General features: G+C 44.4%; 1 protein-coding gene and 1 non-coding gene across 2 annotated transcripts in view; one reads left to right on the top strand and one right to left on the bottom strand.

Moving 5' to 3' along the window:
* AKAP12 (A-kinase anchoring protein 12) overlaps positions 1-19,358 on the bottom strand; it is a 113,611-nt gene that overhangs the window by 79,951 nt on the left and 14,302 nt on the right. The gene's annotated exons all lie outside the window — the stretch shown is intronic.
* Positions 1,296-1,397, top strand: LOC133757229 (U6 spliceosomal RNA). Its single transcript, XR_009865605.1, has one exon. It is a non-coding gene; the product is annotated as a U6 spliceosomal RNA (small nuclear RNA).

Genomic DNA, 19,358 nt, shown 5'->3' with positions numbered 1-19,358 from the left:
GTGCCGTTCCAAAGCCAGGAGCTTCTTCCGGGTCTCCCACGTGGGTACAGGAGCCCAAGGGCTTGGGCCCTTTTCCAGGCCATAGCAGAGAGCTGGATAGGAAGTGGAGCAGCTGGGTCTTGAACTGGCACCCACATGGGATGGTGGCACTGCAGGAGGTGGCCCTAATCGCTATGCCACAGCGCCAGCCCCCAGGAGGGAACTTCTAAGGGAAGATGTTTCCAGCTACTCAACTCACAAAGTCTGGGAAAAAAATTGTAATCTGAGAGACTACTTGCAAATGTGGAAGTAAAAACCATGAGTTTTAAATAATAAGAACCCTGTACATATAGTGGGCAAAAAATACTATTCATACCATGAAATTAAATAGTGGAGGCCAGTACTGTGGAGTAGCGAGTGAAGCCACTGCCTGCAGTGCCAGCATCCCATACGGGCACTGGTTCGAGTCCCAGCTGCTCCACTTCTGTTCCAGCTTTCTACTATGGCTTGGGAAAGCAATAGAAGATGGCCCAAGTCCCTGGGCCCCTGCACCCACGTGGGAGACCCGGAAGAACTCCTGGCTCTTGGCTTCAGATCAGTGCAGCTCCAGCTGTTGCGGCCATCTGGGTGTGAACCAGCAGGTGGAAAACCTCTCTCTTTCTCTCTGACTCTGCGTCTCTTAACTCTGCCTTTCAAATAAATAAATAAATCTCTCTAAAAAAATAAATTAGTGAATAAATACGTGGACTTATTATCTGTTCTAATAAACAAAAGACAAGCAAAAAGCAAAGCAAATTTAGAACACTCTCCTTCATCTGTCAAAGTGAAGTCACCAAAATCAGTGTGGCCAAGGTGAAATCGATCATTCGTTCATCAACTGTGCATCCAAATTAGCCCACTTGTAAAAACACCCCCCGATTTGGCCTGTAGAGGGAGGCTCACAAGTTAAGCCTCCTGTCTGTGGCATAGGTGGGGACTTAAAGCCACATCGTAACTGCCCAGCACATGCCATGAAGCCTGGATGTTTACACAAAGCAAATACCAAGAGCAGGACACAGAAACAAAGCTACTTCCTGCGGAGTGGAAATAAGCTGTCAGTGTGGTCACTGGCAAATAACAAGAATGGCTTCATCAGCTAATCTAGTATTTAAATTACATGGAGAGAGGAGGAATAGTGACTCCATCCGTGAAAGCAAAATGGGAGTGTTTCAAACTAATTGCAAGGCATATGCATATAAAAGATGATTCCTAAAGTTAGGGAGAGGTGGGTTATTTTGCAAAGTATCTACTATTATAATATTTTTCAAATGATAAGAGTGCTCACTTTGGCAACACATATTGCAAAACTGGAATGATCAGAGATTAGCATGGCCCCATACAAGGATGATATGCAAATTCATGAAGCATTCCAGGTTTTTATATACAGTGTGTGCTGAGAGCGACTGGGAGCTGAACGTATCCAGCATATTTTGAAGCTGACATCATTTCTTGGTTAACTAATAAGTTTATAGAAATTTGTCATAATAGCAAAAAACAGAAGGGTGGGATATTTCTTTTCACTCAGAAATTAGGCCTACAGAAATACTTGTACAGCTACTAGTTAATAGGTATAGTAGATACAATTTGCATTATATATGCATTATATAATATATGAAAAGGATGTTCATTTCAGCATTCTCTATAATAGCAAAACAATGCAGTCAACCTAAATGTTGATCTGTAGAAAGATTGGTTAAATAAATTAGAGCAGATCCTTGTCACTGAACGTACAGCTATTAATCAGGTAGCCAGGTCTGCATGAACTGAACCAGAAGGGACTCAGCATGTCTGCAAAGCGGCATTCCCCTACGAGAGCAGCTGTGAAAGACCAGCACGGAAAGGATGCTTGTGTGCGTGTACGAAGGTCTCCAACGAAAACAAGAGGGAATGCAGGCACTTTTCTTATTTGGTGCTGACATTTCATGACATTTCACGACCACAATGTACAACTTTATAATTTTGACAAGGTTGTTACAGAACAATTTGAAAATTTTACTTTCACTTGCTCATTGTCTCCATTCTGTTTCTGTTATTCAGAATGCCTTGGCCTCCTGTCTTCTCCCGGTCAGATTTTTTCCCTTTAGCGTCTGCTCGTACTGCTGTTTTCTTCTCGAGATATGTGGCAAACGGTGTGCAATTTTTCTTAGGTCAAGGACAGCCACATGTACATGGACTCACTAAGTTAATCACACACACACAAGCCCCCAACCCATTGGAGCATGGAGGGTTCCTCTCCAAGGTCACCTAGAACAATCCATGTTACTTGTGCAAGATCACAGACCTTGTTAGGAAGAGAAACCACACTAGAGAAGTCTTTCTCTATCTCCACATTTTTTTAAAACCACATTTTGATAAAAACAAGGCCAAGGAATGCTATCTTCTAAAATGCTAGAATAATCCTAACAGTTAGGATAAGGTTTTGGGTGGGGCCTTCGAGGCCAACAAAGCAGCATGGACAATGAAGTTGCTCCAGGTTCGGTTTCGTTGTCCTCAGCTTCAAACCCACTGCAACTCTCTATTGAAAAATGCACTCAGGAACCTTAGGATGTGAGAAAGAGGTACGTTTTGGTGAAGAGCACTTTCAAACTCAATGTTCTAGGCTCAGTCATAAACTAGACACTGTCTTTTATTAGCTGTGGCACCAATACCATCACTGCAGAGAGCAAGTGATCTCCAATACAACTGTGTTCACAAAGTAGACTTCTCCAGGAATGCCTCCAACTAGACTTAGAATGCTGTAATTCTTCTTTGATAATAATAAACTACGGTTGGGTTCTCTTTCATTGTAAGTCTACCCACTTCAATACATATGGACTTACAGATTGTCTTCTACATAGAAGATAATATGAAATTAACCCAGGAACCACTCAAGTGCTACCTTAACTGCTACATTTCCATTATCCTAGGTTTTAAATAAAATATGCAAGAGAAGATAGACAGATCCTATTATTTCCCTTCCACAGTAGTAGAAGAAATCTTTGCTTCTTGCTAGAAAAATACACACACACACACACACATATCCTCTGTTAGCTATTCTCTAAGGATCTGAAAAGGGAAAGTTAATATATTTTACGGATTTCAGTGGCCAAAGCTTTATTTAATGTTAGGAAAAACATTAGTGCCGACAAACCAATACAACAGAAGAATAAATCCTTACAAAATCCATACATTACTCGTAAAATTTGTCTTGCCTTGATTCTTATTAGTGCTTAAAATGCCTTTTATATTTGTTTAAAAAGAAGATATAGGGAAAGCTAAGTGAAAAATGGGATTTACAGCCCTGCTAAAATATAACACAACACACCAAGGAAAACAGAGAAATAGCAGGCAATAGTCTTTTTGCTCATTTTTTGTTTTTAAAGGAGACTGGCTAGTTCTAATTAACACCTTATGCTTTACTCATTCAATAAATACCTATTGGGTAACTATCATTCGCCAGGCATCACACTGAGCCAAAGGAGTCTAACATGTACTGTTTCAGATTATTTCAGCTCTACAAAGTTCTCCCATTGTAAACATTTAGATTTTAAAAACAAAATGCCAGGGGTCCTCTTTCCAGGTATTTTGCACTTTAAAAATTCTTCAAGAGGAGCAGTTCCAGAAACCAAGTTTTATCTGTATGGGTGTGGTTATCTTAGGAGCACCCCCTCCCCCTCAAAGGACAAAAGCCAGGCTTGCTTTTAAACCAAGAACGCATATTTCTGATTAGAGCATCCCAGCCTATGCATCCCCATCCACTAACCAGCATCTGCAGACACGGTGTTACATCTGCACGGGCTGCAGTGGAGACTGGGGGACCCAGGGCACGGAGCCCACCTTCAGACAGTTGCAGAAGGGATCACCCCCGGGGACAGGCGGTCTCATTGTCTTCTGTCTCATCAAGACTGTGCAGGTTTGTTGGTTTGCTTTCTCACTCAATGACCAAGAACAAGATTTGATTTAAGCTGCATTCATGGAGCATGTGCCCGAGGAAATGCACAAGCCAAGAATTGCACCTCAAAACTGTCAAGAAAAACTCAACCCTTAGGTACCAGTCCATTATGATAAGTCTTTTAAAAGACAGGTTCCCCTCACCTTCTTATTCTAAAGAGATGGGCTATGTAACTCTTTCATAAAAGCAATGACTTCCTAGGGAGAAAAAAGAGGCAAACAAATAAGTAAGTTTCTCCAAATCGTGGCTCTCCGGCGTGTGGAGCTCCTGGAGCCACTGTCGAGCTCCTGGAGCCACTCCCAGCTGCGCTGGCTTCTTTGTGTGAGGCTGGGGGGGGGGGGGGGGGTGCTGACCACCGGAGATCACACTGCAGTGACTGGGAGGCGCATTCACATCCCTGGCACGCACGCCAGCAGCGCTGACTAAGCAAGGTGGGATTAATTAGCCATCCTCCTCTCAGTTCCGCTGAAGCCCCAAGCAAAAAACACAAAAAACACGCTGGCACCTACGAAAATGTCTTAATCACGTTCAAACATCAAGCAAATTCTTGGAGGAGGGGAAAAAAAAAATCTACATTTTCAACTCCATTCTGGCCCTGCTAAAAATCATTTCCAACAACTACTACGAGCGCCAGGACACGATGCTACTAAAATTAACTTCTACAGCTTTAGCTTTGCTGCGTTTGAATTTTAGTCAAGATTTTTAAAAAGGTGTTCAAAGACGTGGAAAGATGAAAAGAGACAAGATTTATTGTTCTGCACTGAAAATTGAATTTCAAGATCTCCGGGCCTAACACTACCAGAAGTAATTCCATAGGCAAAATTTCCATCTGACCCATTTGCTAACCAACAATTGTTGGACCAAAACAAGCGGCTGGTGGTGTCCTCAATTAGTAATGAAGTTCAATCTGATTCTTCTTTACCAGCTATTATCTTCCTACAAAGATAAATGCTAAACAACTCAACCAAACCAGTCTGGATGTTCACATAATGACTTTCCAGGTCAATGAGGTAGTCTACTGATTTCATCTGCAAAAGGGCATTAAAAAACAAGAAAATCTGCCCTCCTTCCTTGCCACCCTGCAGTGGAAAATACAAATGTACAACTTGGCGAGTTCATCATAAATTCTGTGGAAGGAAAAGGATGTGCAGGTGGTGCCACTGACAACAGATGGCAGGAAAATAATCCTATAAAACCTTACTCCTTCCAGCGACAGCACCGTCGTGAGAGATTTCTCATTTTAACATTCTGAATCAACGTAAACGACATGAAGTCTGTTGATAAGGCCATTAATGATTCATTCCAATGTCTTCTACAAAAATATCTGAACTCCAGCCATGTGAGTCTTGCACAATGCAGTGTCTGAGTAAGAAGGGCTCAGTACAGCTATTTTTGTGTGCCACCTTCTTGGAAGATTTTCCAAAATTCTCCTCCTGACTGGAGTCAAATATATTCACATTCTTACAGCATCTGTTACTCTAAGGACTTAACACCCGACAGCAAGGAAAAGTGAGAACCTTCACCTATGCACTTCAGGGACACCTCTTCCGCTGCAGCACCAGTCTCCCCTATGTGCAACACCTTACACCTTTGAAGAGACACGGCGAGCCGAGACTGGGGAAAGAGCTTGGGGATCCTTGCTGGGGGACACATCTCACTCGACTGCATATGGCCTCACAGATGAACCAATAGACTTTAAGAGTCTGGCTGGAAAAGCCAAGACACTGTAGCAAAAAATGCCCTACATGAAGGACCTCGGTGAGTGAGACCCCAGTGGAAAGAAGGGGTCATCAAAGAAGGAGGTACTTTTCTCTGAAGGGAGGAGAGAACTTCCACTTTGCTTGTGGCCCTGTCTAAATACTGACGGAGTTTGTGGATTCAAAAAGCTTCCATAGCCTTGGCAGCTCATGTCAAGAGCCTCGGGTGATCACTGACATCATACAGGAGTGTTAATTGTTAAATCAACAACAGGAGTCATGGTGCACTAACTCCCCATGCAGGACCTCTGTCCTCAAAGAGCTGTATTATAATTATGTCTAAGTGCTCACAAAAGGTGTATCATTCTTGGGTGCTTCTTTAATTAAAGTTAATTAAATTTCTAAAATAAATAAATAAAGAAGTGAAACTAACTTTGAGATGCAATGACTATGAACAGCCCTTGTCTCCACTGTTGAGGAACAGGTTTGTTTGTATTCATGCAAATTGCTAAATTGTTGAACTCTTAGTATAGAGTTGGTGTTCTGTGTATAAAGTTTGTCAAAAATGGATTTTAGTGGAGAATGGGACTGCGAATGGGAGACGGGGTGGTGGGTAGAAGGGTGGGTGGAAGGGCAGGTATGGTGGGAAAGAACCACCATATACCTACCTAAAGTTGTACTTATGAAATGCATGAAGTTTGTATTCCTTAAATAAAAGGTTTCTTTGTGTGTGGGGGGGGGGGGGGGAGTCTACCTGGAATTCTTACCTTCATTTTTATACCACTGTTTCTATGAACCTGGGATTTTTAAAAAATGCCTTGAAGCTAGAAATTGATAATACAATTGTAAGATGAGGGTGGATGTTTGGCCTACTGGTTAAGACACCCACATCCCATACTGTAATACCTGGATTCGATATCTAGCTCCAGTTCCTTACTCCAGCTTCCTGCTAGTGCAGACCATGGGAGGTAGCAGCAATGGCTCAAGTAATGGGGACCCTGCCACCCACAAGGGAGATTTAGATTGAGTTCCCAGCCCTTGGCTTTAGTTCTGACACTACACTGGCTACTGTAGGCATATGGGGAATGAACCAGCAGATAGAAGAGCTGTCTGTCCCTCTGCCTCTCAACTAAATGAATAGATAACTCTTTAAACACATACACACAGAAGTGATAATGCTTGTGTTGAGCTTGAACTTCTATTTTTCTATAATTTCTAGTTCCCATATTTATAATGTCTAAAGGCCCTACTTTGCCAGGGACAGGATTTATTTTTGGCATTATCTAACTCACAACTTCTTTCAGGAGAACATTCCTGACAATGTATTTCTGATACACATTAATGAAATTAAGATTTACGAGTCTAGTTACCCACTTCCCTGCAAGCTGGCCCCGCCATCACCATCACCACACGCACCCAGCCAGTCCTCAGAAGCCAAAAATCACCTTGACCAAGTCTTATGGGCAGTCTAACAGGAACTTCAGAATCTTCCTCTTTTCTGCCAAATGTCCTACCAAAGGGTCTTTGAAGTGGCCCCATGGAGGTCTCCTTCCCTGAGGCAAGCTTGAAATTAAAGGGGGAAATATACAACCTGACTGTTGAGGAAAAAAAAGGTTTTTAACTTTCAGGGGAAAAGGGGAAAGAAGAAGGTAAAAAGCAAGAAATCATTGAAAATATGGAATACTGGGGCCGGTGCTGTGGCGCAGCGGGTTAATGCCTTGGCCTGAAGCACCGGCTTCAGCAAGTAAACGTGGGTGCACGTTCTAGTCCCGGCTGCTCCTCTTCTGATCCAGCTCTCTGCTATGGCCTGGGAAAGCAGTAGAAGATGGCCCAAGTCCTAGGACCCCTGCACCCGTGTGGGAGACCCAGAAGAAGCTCCTGGCTTTGGATCAGCACAGCTCTGGCCGCTACGGCCAATTGGGAAGTGAACCATCAGATGGAAGACCTCTCTTTCTCTCTCTGCCTCTCTTCTGTCTGTGTAACTCTGACTTCCAAATAAATAAATAAATAATTTTTGAAGCTATTATTATTTTATTATTATATTATATTATAATAATATATTATATTATTATATATTATATATTGTAATAATATATTATATTATTATTATTATTATATTATTGAAGCTATTAGAAGACTAATAGCTGAGAGAGTCCTTGCAATGATTCAGGCAGGGACCAGCTAAGACATATGGCAACACAAGAATGACTTTCAAATGATTACAGGATCCTACAGGGAAAAGCACACCTTTATACTGAAGTGTCCTGGTGGAAGTCCCTCACCGATTGATCAAACTCAGCGTCCCCAACGATGGGACACCCACAACTTGTGGTGCAAGCAATACAAGTACTCAGGGTCATCTGGTGATATTGTTGCGAAGCGTGGTCAACCTCACCTGAGCGTGGTCAGCCTCACCCGACAGTGGTCAACCTCACCCGACAGTGGTCAACCTCAACCGAATCAAAAAACAGTTTACCTAGCAGATCCACCATGGAAGACAACTGGCCAGGCCTCATCACAAAATAAATCCCATGAAAAACAAGAAAACAAAGGAAATAGTCTGGTTTAAAAGGCGTAACCAAGTGCAACGCGGAGACCTCGATTGTAGCCAGAGAGCTAGTTTTTTGAGAACACAGGTGAAAGACGTGTTTAAGGACTAAAAGGAAGCCTGAGTAGCAACTCTGTGTTCGAAGACGTTATTAAATCTCAGTGTGAGAATGGGCCAGAGAGCTGCCAAACCGCCTAGGGGCAAAGTGTTCTGATGTCTGAAGCTTACTAAAATCAGCAACAAAAAAGGACGTAAATGAGAGGAAGAAGCAAATATGGCTGAATGTTAATGCCTGGTAACTGCAACAGAAGAAACTTCTGTGTATTTGTTGAAAAACGTGTTTAAGCAACAGAAGACCTCCTCGCTGGGACGGGCGTCTTGTGTAGGGGTTAAAGTGTCCGTATCCTGAATCAGAGTGCCTGGGTTCCAACAGATGTTGGCTCAAGTAACTGGCTCCATGCCACCCATGTGGGAGACCCGGATTGAAGTCTCAGTTTCCAGCTTTGCCTGGCCCAGCCCTGCCCTAGCCATTGAGGATCTCTGGGGAATGAACAAACAGATGGGAGTTCTTTCTGTCTTTCAAATAAATTAAATTTTAAAAAAAAGAAAATCTCCGTACCATCCCAACCCTCCCCACCATGGGAACATTTTATTTGATTAACTCCCCAATCCAGAAACAGTACTTCTTATCTAAATACTAAGTCAGGATTATTAGACCCATATTCATAAGCCAGAAAAAGCACACACTTTAATTGCCAAGGATGCAAAATGTTCACTTGCATTCATCATGTTTTTTTGCTTATACATTCATTTCAGAAGTCATTTTTAATTTTCAGCATTACTTTGGTATATGAGAATATCAGAAATTTAGTTCACTAAAAACAAACTGGATCAACATTATTAGCCAATCTGGGAAATGCAAATCGAAATGAGAGTGACACCACTTCACTAGGACATCTGTAATGAAAAGGGCGGATAGCGAAGATGTGGAGGAACTGGAAGCATCATACACTATGCACCAGAGTGTAAAAGAATACAGGTGCTTGGGAAGACAACCTGGTAGTTCCTCAAAAGATTAAACAACGGGGCTGGTGTGGTGGCACAGAGAATTAAGCCACCACCTGCGACACCGGCATCCCATATCTGAGTGCTGGTTGAAGTCCAGCTGCTCTGATTCCAATCCAGCTCCCTGCTAATGCACCTGGGATGGCAGTGGAAGATGGCCCAAGTGCTTGGCCCCTGTTATACCTGTAGGAGACCTGGAAGAATCTCCAGGGTCCTGCCTTCAGCCTGGCACAGCCCCAGCCACTGTAGCCATTTGGAGAGTGAACCAGTAGATGAAATATTTCTCTCTGTCTCTCTGTACCTGCCTTTCAAGTAAATAAATAAGTCATTTGAAAAATGTGGGCCAACCTTGTGGCATAGCAGGTGGAGTCAGCATCCCATAAGGGCATTGGTTTATGTCCTGGCTGCTCCATTTCCAATCCAGCTCTCTGCTGGTGGCCTGGGAAAATCAGCAGAAGATGGCAAAAGTGTTTGGGCCACTGCCAGCCATGTAGGAGACCCAGAAGAAGCTCCTGGTTCCTGGCTTCAGCCTGGCTCAGCCCTGTATGTTGTAGCCACTTGAGGAGTGAACTAGAGGATGTAAAACATCTCTCTCTCTCTCTCTCTCATTCTCCCTCCCCCTCTCTCTGTAATTCTTTCAAATAAATAAGTAAATCTTTAAAAAAAAAATTAAACAAAGTAAGTCCATTCCTAGATAAATCCACAAAAGGAATGAAAACATTATGTTCATATGAAAACTCGCACACTTACATTAATAGTTAGCTGTGTAATTCACTAGAGCCAAAGAGTGGAGACAATCCAAATGTCGACCAGTTGACACAGGAATAAACAAAAGTGGAGTTTACCCATACAATGACTATTACTTAGCAACTAATAAGAAATGAAGTGAGGTAGGTACTGTGGTGCACAGGTTTAAGCCACCACTTGGGATGCCCACAATGGCTGCTCGCGACTTCTGACTTAGCTCCCTACTAATGCACCTGGGAAGGCACTGGAGGATGGCCCATGTCTCCAGGTCCTTGGCAATCACATGAGAGATCTGCGTGGAGTTCTAGACTCCTGGCTTTTGCCTGGACCCATCCTGGCTGTGGCAGGCATCTGAGGAGTGAACCAGTGGAGAAAACCTCGCTCTCCTTCTCTCTCTCTCTCTCTCTCTCTCTCCTCTGACTTTCAAATAAATAGATCACTTTTTTAAAAAAGAAATGAAGCATTGACACATGCTACAACATGGATGAATACTGCAGCTCCTACACTAAATGAAGAAGCTAAACGTAAAGCCCACACATGTGTGATTCCATTTATCACGTGTGATTCCATTTATGTGAAATGTCCATAATGGGCAAACCTGGAGACACAGAAGGCAGACTGATAGTGAGTGGGGATAGGGAGCTGGGGTGACTGCTCACAGGCGTGAGATTTCTTTTGGGGTGAAAATGTTCTAAAATTACTCATCTCTGTGAACCTGCTAAAAACGACTGCATTGTAGACCTTAAATTATGAATTGTTCAGCACCTGAAGTATATCTAAATAAAGCAAATTTTTATTTTTTTAAAGATTTATTTGTTTATTTGAAAGTCAGAGTGACCAAGAGAGAGGGAGAGACAGAGTGAGATCTTGTATCTGCTGGTTCACTCCCAAGATGGCCATAACGACCAGGGCTGGGCTAGGCCGAATCCAGGAGCCAGGATCTTCATCCAGGTTCCCCATGTGCATGGCAGGGGCTCAGACACTTGGGCCATCTGCTGCTGCTTTTCCCAGGCCATGAGCTTAGAGCTGGATTGGAAGTGGAGCATCCAGGAAACGAACTAGTGCTCATATGGGATGCTGGTGTCAAAGGCAGTGGCTTTACCCCCAGGCCACAATGCTGGCCCCACCAAAATGCTTTAGAATTCAGCACAATTAAAGTTTTCCAGCATCTGAGGAGAGGAAGTCTTCTGGAAGGAAACCGACACAGAATCCTGTTCCTGGGGTAAACAGATCTGCTGCAGTGGATTCATTGTCTGCTAATCCCAACCAACAGCTACAGCGCTCCCCAGCCAGCGGGAAATCGTCACAACCACTCAGATTCAAGCAGCGCTGATTTCTAAAGGAAATAAAATACATTCCTTAATTATGAAATCCTCCCCAGATGTCTTGGCAAATTCTTAAGATGGAAATAATCTCCTTTCCCACTAACTTTGGAGAGGAAACTAAATAGGTAGACAATCAAGTCTGAAACACCGAGCTAGAAATCTTCCCTAAAAAACAGGGAGGATACACACAACCTGAACACACAAAAAATATCTCCGATTCAGCTGCCATTGTGGGATTATCATCCATCCTTGAACGGGTAATTACTGATGGACCAGAGCCATCTTCAGAAAGTTGTACTCCGAAACTTGGGAACAGCCATTTGTAGGATTCAGATTCAAATACATGCAGGAAACTTTCATGAAAAAGATTTCAACTGAGTACCTTTCATCCTGATCATGAGATGTAATCATCAGACATAAATGTTCCCCGCTCCTGGGATTGGGAGCTGTAAGGACAGCCTCCTTTCACATTGCTAACAGGGTATCCACTTTACACTAAACCGGGATATGTCCCAAATTTCAATTTTCCTGCTCTAATATTAAGACAAGGATTTGAAAGTTGATAAAACATCCCTACAAGCCATCAATACAAGTCTGTTCCAAAATCTGTTCCAAAATGGAAACACTGCATAGAATTGGAAGTTTCCATATAACATAGGTATTGAGTAAGATGTCCTACATAACTAGAAAAGAGCTTAGAGATTCACACTAAGTCTGCTTTTAGACGGCTGCCAAAGCTTTGATTTCGCTTTAAATCCATATATTTAAGAACACATAGCCATATTTTTAAAGATTTATTTATTTATTTATTTGAAAGGCAAAGCACCAGAGAGAGAGAGAGAGGCAGACTGGAAGAGAGAACAAGCGAGTGAGCTTGCTTTTAGCCGCTGATTCACTCATCAAATGCCCACAACAGCCAGCCCTGGGCCCAGCCAAAGCCAGGAGCCGGGAACGCCATCCAGGACTCCCAAGCACTTGAAAGGGGTGAAAGGGGCCCAAGCACTTGGGCCATCCCCTGTTGTCTCCCTAGGTGCATCCGCAGGCAGAGGAGCCAGGACTCTGGCACTGTGATGTGAGATGCCAGCCAGCCTCGCGAGCAGCAGCTTGACCCCTGGCACAATGCTGGCCCCACACTGTTTTCATAAAGGTCATTTGCTTGGTCCCTTTAGGGCTCCTGGATCTAGCTTTTGAGGAGAGGAGCCACAGCCTACAAGGCAGGCTACAGAGTGCTCAGGTAACTCCCTCCATCAGCAATGTCTACAGAGCAGGATTCAGGCGGCTGCCTGCACAACAGGAAATCTGGTGGCCCCGGGACTGTGCCTTTGAACTCTCAGCTGCTGCTAGGAAGAAAGCATACCCATTCCTACTGAGCTCCTGCCACAGCCCCTGCTATTTTTGCATATGCAAAGCCTGCAGTAATTGACAATGATACCTTGCCTATCTATGAGAATAGGTATGGTGTCACTTGATGGCTGCATTCTAAAATGTAATCAGTCCTGATAACACGGATCAAACGTGGCATGCAATGGCTACAGACACAATGTCTTGCCCTTTGCTCTATAAATCTCTAACTCATTTTGTAAAACTTGTCACAGGTAAAGGGCTGGCATGCGGAAAACCACCTGGTTTCCCTATTCCAGACTCCCCCTTCTCACTACTGGTCATGATTTGGCATTTTGTGTACTCTGCTAAATTCTGAAGTATTACTGCTGCTCCGGCACCTGTCCAAAAGGCCTGGAAATGTTCATGAGTCTTTTTTTTTTTTTTTTTGACAGGCAGAGTGGACAGTGAGAGAGAGAGACAGAGAGACAGAAAGGTCTTCCTTTGCTGTTGGTTCACCCTCCAATGGCCACCGCGGCCGGCGCGCTGCGGCTGGCACACCGTGCTGATCTGAAGCCAGGAGCCAGGTGCTTCTCCTGGTCTCCCATGCGGGTGCAGGGCCCAAGCACTTGGGCCATCCTCCACTGCCTTCCCGGGCCATAGCAGAGAGCTGGCCTGGAAGAGGGGTAACCGGGACAGAATCCGGTGCCCCAACTGGGACTAGAACCCGGGGTGCCGGCGCCGCAGGTGGAGGATTAGCCTAGTGAGCCGCGGCGCTGGCCTCATGAGTCTCTTAAAGACCAAAATTTACACTTCTCATTTGCATACGCACGACCTGGCATTCTGAGCTTGAGAGCTAAGTAAATACAGTCAGCCTGGCCTGAACACCAATCCCACATCTGTGGATTTGACCAACCACAGGTAGAAAGTAGTGACGGGAGAACTGGGAGGGGGCTGGGTCTGTACTGCACGTGTACAGACCTTTCTGTGTCACTATTCCCCAAACCACACAGTGCGACAACTATTGATACAGCACTGACCTTGCAGTAGGTTTATAAGTCATCTAGAGATGATTTAAGTATAAGGAAGGGCGGGCATGGGTTACACACAAATTTTATGCCATGTTTTACAAGAGACTTGGGCATCCAGGATGTTTGTGGGGGTCCTGGGACCAATCTCCCTCAGATGCTGAGAGACACCTGTGCTCCAATGGTCTCTCAGGGGGGTAGACCACAGTATGAATCTAAGGGTCTGGGGCGGACGCTGTGGCGTAGTGGGTAAAGCCGCCGTCTTCAGTGCTAGCATCCCATATGGGCGCCAGCTCAAGACCAGGATGCTCCACTTCCTATCCAGCTCTCTGCTACGACCCAGGTCATTGGGCCCCTGCACCCGTGTGGAAGACCTGGAAGAACCTTCTGGCTCTGGACTGGTATAGCTCCGGCCGCTGCAGCCAGCTGGGGAGTGAACCAGCAGATGGAAGACTCTCTCTCTCTACCTCTGCTTCTCTGTTACTCTGCCTTTCAAATAAATAAATAAAATTTTAAAAATAAACAAAAATAAAAAATTTTTTAAAAAGCATCTAAGGGTCTATTTGCACCCTCTCACATTTTAGCTTAGAGTAAGTATAAATTCAACTAAATGCCTAGCTTTTTATTTCACTCCCTGGTTATAAAGGGGGTTGTCTTTCATCCTCAATCCCCTGCCATGTTGATCTAGCTGCTGGTTTTTCAAGTCTTAAAGCGGGAAAATGCTGGGGTCATGGTTGTGGCACAGTGGTTTAAGCTGGCATCCTGTATGGACCCTGTTTCAAGTCGTGGATGCTCCACTTGTGATCCAGCTCCCTGCTAATGTGCCTGGGAAAGTAGTAGAAGATGGCCAGAGCATTTGAGCTCCTGTCACCCAGTGGGAGACCTGGATGGAGTTATGGACTCCTGGCTTCAGCCCGGCCCAGCCCTGGCTGTCCCAACCATTTGGGGAGTGAACCAGCAGATGGAAGCTTTATCTCTCTCTCCCTCTTTCTGCCAATCTTTTCATTATTTATTTGAAAGGCAGAGAGGCAGAGAGACACAGAGTGAGAGATCTTCCATCTGCTGGTTCATTCCCCAAATGGCTATTATCAGCCAGGGCTGGACCAGCTGAAGCCAGGAACTTCATCCAGGTCTCCCACATGGATGCAGGAAGACTCTCACAGGGGTGGAAATCTTCCACTGCTTTCCCACATGGAGCAGCAGGAAGCTGGATCAGAAGTGGAGCAGGAGCTGGCGCTGTGGCGTAGCGGATAAGGCCGCCGCCTATGTGGGTACCTGTTCAAGTCCTGGCTGCTCCACTTCCAATCCAGCTCTCTGCTATGGCCTGGGAAGGCAGTGGAGGATGGCCCAAGTCCTTGGGCCCCTGCACCTACAAGGGAGACCTGGAGGAAGCTCCTGGCTCCTGGCTTCAGATTGGTGCAGTTCCAGCCATTGCAGCCATCTGGGAAGTGAACTGGCAGATGGAGGGCCTTGGAGGACCTCTCTCTCTCTCTCTCTCTCTCTGCCTCTCCTCTCTCTGTGTAACTCTGACTTTCAAATAAATAAATAAATCTTAAAAAAAAAAAAAGAAGAGCACACATATGGGATTGTCAGCTGTGCAGGTGGCAGCTTAACCCACCGCACCATGGTGTCTGCCCCTAAAATAAATCTTAAAAAAAAAAAAAAAGCAGAAGGGAGACTGTATGGGCCTGGTGTTCTGTTATATGCAAATTAGAAAAGTGATAGCAAGTCTTAGTAGGTCACATGACCTGCTTCTACACCCAAACAGCCCTAAGTGCCTGGCAGCAGCTGTCTCCAGATCATGATGAGGCTGAGAAGAGAAGGGGGAAGATCTGACATAAGAGGTTGAGCACTAAAGATGTCATCGTCCATGTACCTGCAGGTCTTAGTAATATGTCCCCAAATAATAACACACCCCTAGAAAGGCAGAGCACACTGGGGTCTTTGGAGCGGTCTACTATCCCAGAACTTAATAACATGAGAGAAATCCGATCAGCATCGCAGCCTAGGCCAGCTGTGCCCTGCAGTGGTCTCATACCCACTGCTAGCTCCGAGACTAGGAGACCCAGCAGGTGTGAGAACTCTGATACTGAACTCAAGGGCTAAGGAAACAAAAGCTCTATTTTTTTGTCAATGTTTCACTTTATTGCCTCATTTTAAAAATGAAGGTGATCTAAGCACTTTACAGACGTTATAAGCTATTGGTATAATAGGGAAAAAGCAGGCATAGGTGCCCAGAAAAACCACCTAAGAGATACTCAAACCCAACAAACATAAGCCAATTGACAGGCATGGAGGGAAGCAACTATATATTTTATTTGAAAGGCAGAGTTACAGAAAGAGAGAGAGAGAGAGAGAGAAGATTGATTAATTTTCCATCCACTGGTTCATTCCCCATATGGCCCCAACAGCCAGAGTTGCGTCAGACTGAAGCTAGGAACCCAGGAGACAGGATCTCCGTTCAGGTCTCCCATGGGTGCAGAGGCCCAAGTACTCAGACCATCTTGTGCTGCCTTCCCAGGCACATTAGCAGGAAGCTGGATCAGAAGTCAGCAGCTAGGACTTGAACCAGAGCTCCAACGTGAGATGCCAGCAACGCTGCACCACAATGTTGGCCCCAGTATTTCTGCGTGCACCTGACCCTTACATTTCAGCACAAAAATACACAGTAAAACAACTGGGGTAGAAGCCTCCAGACAGGAGTGAAATGCCCTAAACATGTTCATCCAATCGCATCTCTTTTACTCACACCAAGTTAAAGTTTTGCGCAAGAATCAACACATAAAGTTACACTGAAGAGAAGGGCCCATAAGTGGGTATGTTAAATATATGTGCAAACACAAATGTGCTAATCTTTTAAAAATAAAATTTAGTAGTTATTTATTAGGAAGCAGGAATCAGTAGATTGTTGATGCCACTTACAAGGTCATCTTACAAAGAATAACCCTCGATGCATTTTAGGTTTCACAACTTTCTTAAAAGTGAGGCTATTATCCCAGAATATGGGGTTATTATCCCAGATTATAGTTATTTGCTTTTTTAGTCATCAAACTATGAGACTTACAGTGATCAGACTCAAGGAAAAAATAAATCAGGGTCTTTCTCAAGTTCTTATCTGAGGCTGAAATAAACCAGCTGGTCAGCTCACAGCAAAGGAATCACGAGCTTTGGGGATTTTTTTCCTTCTCCATGACCATAAAAAGCAAAAAATGAGTGACATTTCCCTTTACTCCTATTTGCCAGAGGAAGAATTTGCAACTCCATTCAAGAAGGCGTTGTTTGACCTTCCCCGGATCTTCGTTCCAGTTCACATACAGTTACAATACCTCCAGTATTCACTGCAGGAGCTGGAGCGAGTCTGAGGAACCCAAGCCTTCACTGCTTTTAACCCCACAGTTGTACAACCGTCTCTGGCCCCAGAAAAGACAGCTAAGGGAAACTCTCGGGCATAATGCGTTTTGCACCAGCATGCTCTGCACTATGCACCATGAAGTGCCATAGAAATTGAGTCTAAACAGTTATTACTGCAGACTGAAAACAAAACACTGAATCTGATACAATTATCCAGATGATGCTAACAACAAAATTAACCCAAAGGGTATTCAATCCAAAAAATTTGGAATTGTCCTATTGTTGCATCGATTTTCAACTTCGTTTTCTCCTGTCATCCCTCTCCTTGTCCCAAATACCAGCAAGTCTAATAAGAAGGTAAAAAAATTCAGGGTGGGTGTTTGCCTGGTGGGTAAGACGCTGCTTGCCCAGCCTGAGTCCCAGATCCAGGCTCAGCATAGCCAGGTCTGCTCTGGTGGGCAGTTGAGAAGTGAACCAAAGGTTGCAGTGGTTGGAAGCTAGCTCACTGTGAGGTAGGCAGGCATACATGGTTCTCTCTCCCTCCTTCTCTCTCTTTGTCTCTGTTCCTCAAATAAATACATAAATAAATTATTTAAATATACATATTTATATTTTCATTTCAGGATAACCAGAGATAGTTCCCAATTAATAAACATTGAAAAGGTGTGACAGACATATCACACATTTTTCCTAGAGGGTAAGAATTTATGTCTGGCTAATTTAAAAATTAAAAGAAATAAAAATCCACTCTCTCTCCTCTAGAAAAAGAGAGAGAAAATGCCTAAAAATCCTAGAATTACCCTCGCAGCCCCAGCTCAGAATTATAAAGCCAGGCTTGGAGTTCCCACGTGCGTCCTGAAGGTTAATTACTGGCTTCACATTGCTGACGGTAATAAATTCAGAGGTCGCACTCTGGTATTCAAAATTCCACACAGCAAAGCCACAAAAGACCTCTCAGGCTTCTCAATTACTATTCTAATTGCACTCTTTTCTCCAAACCGGGCTTTTCACTGTATTTAGGTAAAGACACATATTCTAATTCCCCTTTTGAAGATGGATAATTAATATTAACATGCTAAGCTTCCCGAGGAGTCTTGCAATTGAGAAACAAACCTCCTGAAGTTGAACCCACACCCTGAGGGCCGTTCCCGCCTCACTCCTGAGTGGCTCCTTTTCTCAAGCATCTCCATTCTTCAAAGATTCATCCTAAATTCTGTTTATTCCATGCCTCCTTGCCCCCCATCGGTTCTCTCCCTGCCTTTGACCCCTCTTGGGCAGTATCAAGTGCAGACTGTGGGTGCTATGGCCACACATGACTACACAGGGACTCAGAGGGGTCCCCAGCAATACTTAATATTGGTAGCAAAGATCCCAAGTCCTTTCAAAGGACCCGTAGGTCTTCCTCCTCTTCTGATATGGACTTACACACCATCTGCCTATTACCACTTGCCATTACTCTCTAAATAATTTTTAAAAATCTTATTTAGTTTTTGTATTTTATTTGAAAGACAGAGACAGGAGGGAGAGACATACAGAGAGATCTTCTAGCCGCTGGTTCACTCTTCAAATGCTTGTAACAACCAGAGTTAGGCCAGGCCTTGGCCAAGAACCAGAAACTCAATCCAGGTCTCACATGACCCAGCCACTTGGGCCATCACTTGTTGCCCGCCAGGGTGTACATTAGCAGGGAGCTGGATTTGACAGCAGTCGGGACTAGAACCGGGCACTCTGATGTGGAATGCCACTGACCCAAGAAGCATCTGAATCTTATACCAATCAATGCCATACCCTCTTATTCCAAAATTACTCAGTGAAGAAGCAGGGGCGGCATTGTGGCATAGCGGGTTAAGCTGCCGCCTGCAATCCAGGCATTCCATATGAGCGCTGGTTCGAGTCCCAGCTGCTCTGCTTCCGGTCCAGCTAGGGAGCAGGGCTAATGCACCTGGGAAAGCAGCAGAAAGTGCTCCTCCAAGTCCTTGGGCCCCTGAACCTACATGGGAGTCCTGGAAGAAGCTCTAGACTCCTGGCTTCAGATCAGCCCAGCTCTAGTCATTGTGGCCATTTGGGGAGTGAACCAGTGGATGGAGGACCTCTCTCTCTGCCTCAGTAACTTATTTCCACCTTTCAAATAAATAAATCTTTAAAAAAGAAAAAGTATTTCACCGATGGCATCCATTTTTCTCTAGGCATTAGCTGATAGCACTAACGCTTTATTTTGGGGGTTGGGAGTACAAGTGCACAGTGCAAATCTGTGACTTGCGGTCCAGCCCCTCTTGAGGGTAAAGAGTTAATTCTGCCACCGAATTTGCCAATGACTAAAGCACTCTG

The sequence above is a fragment of the Lepus europaeus genome, chromosome 3 (assembly GCF_033115175.1).
Source record: "Lepus europaeus isolate LE1 chromosome 3, mLepTim1.pri, whole genome shotgun sequence".
Taxonomy (NCBI): Eukaryota; Metazoa; Chordata; class Mammalia; order Lagomorpha; family Leporidae; genus Lepus; species Lepus europaeus.
The sequence above is the reverse complement of the archived record's forward strand: the minus strand, read 5'-3'. Positions and strand labels throughout refer to the sequence as shown.